This window comes from Carassius carassius, chromosome 4, assembly GCF_963082965.1.
Source record: "Carassius carassius chromosome 4, fCarCar2.1, whole genome shotgun sequence".
NCBI lineage: Eukaryota > Metazoa > Chordata > Actinopteri > Cypriniformes > Cyprinidae > Carassius > Carassius carassius.
Genome location: NC_081758.1, coordinates 2621502 through 2628055, shown reverse-complemented (window position 1 = coordinate 2628055; position 6554 = coordinate 2621502).

The following is a 6554-nucleotide window of genomic DNA, read 5'->3' as shown; positions in this document are numbered from 1 at the left end:
AATATATTACTAGAACATAATTATTATAGGTTTACACTATTCATATTTTTTCTTATATAGACCAGTTGTTGGGACAATTTATGTCAAAAGACATTTAAATTATTTGCTATATAACTACAAACAAAAGAAAACGGCAAAATTAATAAAAAAAAAACATGCACACACAGTACTATATGGTTGGGGTATATTACTGTATGAAAATCTTATTTTGTGATATCAGTACTTTTATTTAATGATAAATGATAGACTAAATCACAATATATATTTTCTTTTATCTTTGCTGTTAAAAGTATGAACAAAGATGTAAATAACAAACACTATGACAAATACAATATAATAAAGATACGATTGCAAATATAGCTTCAAGCAGGAATGAAGGGGCCAAACACTACCGAAGCAAACATCAGACCAACTGCAGCAATGAGTAATTGAAGCCATTTTAAGTTTAGTCAAAACGGCTGAAAAATCAAAATACAACCACTAGTAATATGATTTAATGGTCTATCACTTTTGACCAGTAGGTAGCACTGTTGTCAAATCGATATGATGTTCTGAAAGTGAAAGTGACGTGACATTCAGCCAAGTATGGTGACCCATACTCAGAATTTGTGCTCTGCATTTAACCCATCCGAAATGCACACACACAGAGCAGTGAACACACACACACACACACACTGTGAGCACACACCCTGTGAGCACACACCCGGAGCAGTGGGCAGCCATTTATGCTGCGGCACACAGGGAGCAGTTGGGGGTTCGATGCCTTGCTCAAGGGCACCTAAGTCGTGGTATTGAAGGTGGAGAGAGAACTGTACATGCACTCCCCCCACCCACAATTCCTGCCGGCCCGGGACTCAAACTCACAACATTTCGATTGGGAGTCCGACTCTCTAACCATTAGGCCACGACTTCCCTTTCTTTGTTTGAGTTGACAATGGCGCACACAACATTTGGTGTCAATAGGTCAAAGCTTTGCAGAGATACAGCCTCAGAGTCATTTTGGATTCATACCTCAAGTTTGTTGTGGGGTTATACAAAAACGGTTTTGTCTATCAACACAAAATCCATAACTATTTTCCAGCATGGTGTAAAGATGATCTGAGTCAAATTTGGTGAAAATCGGTCTTGGAACAATTTGAAAAAAATAGGTTTTCAACATAAATTTAAGTGGCAGACAGGATGTCCGGCCGACTATGGCAAAATTGATATCTATGATCTCTGCATAATCCAAGGAATATATTGAGACTGCTATAAGTTTCATTACAATATGCGAAGTAAATCAAAAGTTATCAACACTTTTGGAAAATTCATTATACCTTTTGACCACAAGGTAGCGCTACGCCAAATGGCTATTATTACACATGCCAAGTTTGGTCTCTGTGCACTAAACCATTGCAGAGATGCCTCGTATCCATTTTTGTGTGCTCTTCATCACAATTCTTAACGTATTACTAGGGATGGGTATTGTTCAAAATCTTTCGATCCGGTGCCAATTTCGATACCTCTGTTTCGATACCGGTTCCTAACGATACTTTTTTCGATACCATATGTTTTAAAATCCATTTCAACATCAACACAAATACATTAAACACAAAACTTTTATTTTTCACCTTAATTAAAACAAATTCTGGTAACACTCAGGATAACATTATTAATACAACTGGTTGTGCTTTTTGGATAGGGATGCGCCCTTCAGGGGTGGACTGGGACCAAAAAGTTGCCCTGGACTCTCTGGCCCACAGCAGCCCACCACATCATAACGCAAACGCCCCTGTTTTGATGTCATTTATTAATTTAATATATATATATTTTTTTTGAACTTTTCTTTTATTTCCAATTATCAAGTGCAGTCATACAGTATGTCACGAATTAACATTTTGATGGTACAATATTGATGGTGCAGTAAAGTGTCAAGGGCAAGTCTACGAATAGAATAGCAGTCCATAGATGTCTTCCATCCCAACAAAAATACATGTGAGGGGAAAGATCCTTATCTCTGCAAGTGCAATACCACATGTACATTTGGAAGATAGTACAGATTTTTTTTTTACAATACAAATGACCATTGATAAATAAATGATAAATAAATAAAATAAAAGTAAGAAAAATATAGTCTGTATAATAGTCATATCAAATGAAAATGTTGGGCAATGGAGGACCATTTATTTAGGAATACATCTGCTTTCAGTTGTAAGTATGCTGTTGTATGCTCCATGTTATAAACATCTTGGATTCTTTCCCTCCATTGTGCAACCGTTGGAGGGTGTGGCTTCAGCCAGGAGGCTGTGATTACCTTTTTCGCTATTAAAAGAAGGATTCTCAGCAAACATGTTTGGTTATTCTCTTCAAGGTCAGCTGGCAGTATCTCCAGCACAAAGTATGATGGTTCAAGAGGTAGATCAATACAAAGACATTTTTTTATTTCTTTTTGTACATTTTGCCAATATTCTGTTATCTTTGGGCAGTCCCAAAATATATGAGTGTGATCTCCCACCAAGCCACATCCCCTCCAACAGTCATCTGAATTGTTACTCCATTTTGATGTTATGAATGGAGTTCTAAAATATCTCATTTTAATTTTCCATCCAAATTCCTTCCAGTTAGGACTACTGGTTACCCTGTGTCCTTGACTGCATGAAGTTTCCCACTGCTTATCTGTAATTATTGTGTTCATTTCTAATTCCCATTTTTCTTTAATATCTAAATTATTTCCTTTAAATTCTTCCTGCAATATTTTGTAAATATGTGAAATGAATTTTGACTTCACTATTCCTTCTGTTATTGATATGAAGAAGCACTCTATTTTTGTTGGTAGAGAGCAGAGCCTTTCCTGTTCTTGATGATTTTGGAGATAATGTCTAATTTGTAAATACCCAAAAAAAATCTTGTTTTGGTAAATCATATTTCTCTTTGAGCTGTTCAAATGATTTCAAGGCTGCTCCGTCAAACAGTTGGTCCAAAACCACTAGACCCCTTTCTGTCCATTTCAGGAAACCCTTGTCCAGCCTAGCTGGGGAGAACTCACAATTGTTTGCTATCCTTATAGCTCTGGAAATAGTCATGGGAAGATGTAGTTTTTTCCTCACAATTGACCATATTTTTAAGGTGTTTTTACTCCATACATTAGTAATCTTATTTTTCCCCCATACGTCTTGGTTTAGGAATGGGATTGAATCTAATGGGAAATTTGGGCATTCACTCTGCTCCATTCCAACCCATATAGTGTCAGTGTCCTGGGACATCCACGCAACCATTGATCTCAGTTGGGCTGCCCAATAGTATGTTTTAAAGCTAGTCAAGTCCAGGCCTCCATTTTCCTTTGGGCAAAATAGTCTTTTAAATTTAAGTCTGGGTCGCTTTCCTTGCCAAATAAATTTGGATAGCCATTTATCTAATGTAGTAAAGGTGGAGGCAGGAACATATATAGGTAGTGATTGGAAGAGAAAGAGCAACCTTGGTAAAATGTTCATTCTTATAGTTTCTATTCTTCCCATCAGGGAGAGTGGAAGAATTTCCCATCTAGTAAGGTCCGCTTTTATGTTGCCCAACAATTTACCGTAATTGGCTTTAAACAGTTTTGATAGGTCTGTCGTTATGATAATTCCCAAATATCTAAATCCTTGCGACCAGTGGAAATCAAGCCTTTCTGATAATTGGGTTGGCCAATGTCCAACTAGCATCATTGCCTCAGACTTAGATTGGTTGATTTGATAACCAGAGAGTTCTCCATATTTTTTTAAGGTGTCTAGCAGTGCAGGGACAGAAAGCACTGGATCCCTTATATAGGTCAGGATATCGTCCGCATAAAGAGATACCCTGTGCTCCTTATTTCCCATGTCTTTTATGCCTTTTATTTCCTCATTGTGTCTTATAGATGCTGCCAAGGGTTCAATATTTATAGCAAAGAGCAGAGGGCTAAGACAGTCCCCTTGCCTCACCCCCCTCTGTAGATCAAAGAACTCAGAACAGCATCCGTTTACCCTGACACGAGATTTTGGATTTCTGTAAATAACTCTGACCCAATCAACAAATTTTGTATAAAAAAGTCCCAATTTACAGTTTAAATAACTGCTTTTGCTCCCTCCCACAGAATTGAAGGATTAACTTCACCATTATCATTGATCTCAAAATATTCTTTTATGGTTTTGCTTAACTCTTCTACTATTTCAGACTTATTCAGCAGTGATACGTTTAACCTCCAATATCTGAAAAAAGAGTGCATGGCTAGATCTACTTTCAGCACAATAGGTGCATGATCGCTCAGAGTTATAGGTTCAATGAAACAGTCTGTTACTTTATGCATGTATTGTTGGGGGAGACAGAAAAAATCAATCCTTGAGTAACTATTGTGGACATTAGAGAAGAAACTGAAATCTTTCCCTTTTGGGTTTTTAGCTCTCCATGGGTCAGTAAGACCCAATTCAGACATAAAGTTATTTAAGTTTTTTGTTTTGGAGCACTGAGATCCCCTCTCAGTGGGCATCCTATCCAGTTTCCCATCCTGCACTGCATTGAAGTCCCCTCCTATTATTAATACCCCTTTTGCATTGCCTGCAATGATGTTAGCGATCTCTCTAAAGAACATTGGATCATACTCGTTCGGGGCATATACATTTAGTATGGATACCTTGTTTCCTCCAGCAGTCCCAACCACCATGACATAACGGCCTGATTTATCCTGTATCACCTTCTCTGCATTAAAGTCCAAGTTTCTGTTGATTAAAATAGCCACCCCTCTTTTTTTCCCATTTGAGGCACTATATACTAAATTAACCCATTCTCTTCTTAATTTTATATGCTCACTCTCTGATAAGTGGGTTTCTTGTAATAATGCAATTGAGCATTGAATTTTTTTGAGCTGATTGAATATTTTCTTCCTTTTGATAGGATGGTTTAATCCATGGACATTATGGCTTACTACAATCAGTTTATCCATGTGGATAACAGTATCCCATGATTTTTACCTCTATAGTAGACATTAAATTTCCAAATGTAGACCCATACCCGTGTTTACAAAGCATCTTATGTGACTGCTTAATTGTAAGAATAACATATAACTTCCACCATTGTGGAGAACAAGAACTCACAAATAAAACAACAAGAAAGAAAAAAAAAACTTCCAAAAACCCGACTGTTCTAACAAGCATAAACACAGTCTCAACAAGGACAGAGAGTTGTGACCGGTCTCTCTGGGGATGTGCACACAGTGCTATTGCAACTAACGTATAGCTTACACGATAAGTTGCCTGTAATATGGCCTAATGTAAACTCCGACGGAAATAAAATAAAGAATAGAAGAGAGAAAAAAATAAATAAAAGCCGCTCAACTGAGGAGAACCCTTCCTTTCCTATTAGCTAGCTATCTTTAAATAATAAAACTAGCCAAACATGTGTTACAGGGTAAATCCTTTTTTAAATCACTTACTCCCAGTTCAGTAATGTTTCATTTGTTCATCGATGGCCACCATGGAGAATGCTCTTCAAGTCTGCGGTGGTCATTGAATTCGCTCTGTTTGACGTTGAAGTCTCGGTCCATTTGTTTTTCAAAAGTTCCGCCTGTAGTGTCTCACGTTCGTTCAATTGAACCTGGATACCCAACTCTCCGAGCGTTGCGGCCGCGTCTGCGAGGGTCGTGAAGGTCTTCGTTCCAGATTTCAGGTGAATTTTCAGCTTGGCAGGGAATGGCGATTGAGCTTTGATGTTCTTCTCCTTAAGCAATTTCATCACGTCTCTTACTTGCTTGCGTTTCTTCTGGATGTCTGACGTGTAGTCCTGGTCAAAGAAAATCCTCTGTCCGTTATATGGCACTCCTCCGTGGTGTTTCCATGCTTCTTGGATTACCGTTTCTTTGATTCTGTAGTCCAGAAATCTAACGATAATGGATCTCGGGGGGCTCGCTGCATCTTTCGGTTTCATAGTCAGTGAGCGGTGTGCTCTCTCTACATTTAAGTTTAGCTCTTCTGGTAATGTCAGTGAGGTTCGGATGAGATCATTTACGAAACTCAGCATATCTTTGTTGGTTTCCTCGTCTTCTTTCACGCCGTATATGCGGACGTTATTCCGTCTTGCTCTGGACTCAAGGTCTTCACATTTTGCAGACAAGCTGGCATCTCTTTGTAGCAAGTAATGAAGGGCTCGCTCGTTTCTTTGTGATTTATCTTCTTCATCACTCAGCCTCTGTTCGTATTCAGTCACACGCTGTTCTAATTTCGTCATCCTTTCGTCTACTTCGGCCAGTGCGGCTTCTACTCTTGCTAAGGAGTCTTTAGTGTCTTTAGAGGCTTCAGCGTGCTCCTTTCTTAGTATTCGCAGCTCGGCTAGCACTGCCGCCATGTGCTCTTCTCCTCCCTCGTCCTTTTGGTTCGGTTGTTCATCTTTTTTCGACGCTTTACCCTTCTTATCCGTATCTTTTCGATTGCAGGCCATTTCGATTGATTATTGTGAGTGTTTTTTGCAAAAAATAAGGTTTATAATTAAGGTTTGGCTAGTTTTTACAAATTCTCCTCAGGGAGCTTAAAAATCAGGCTGCCGCCACAGCCATGACGTCACAGGAA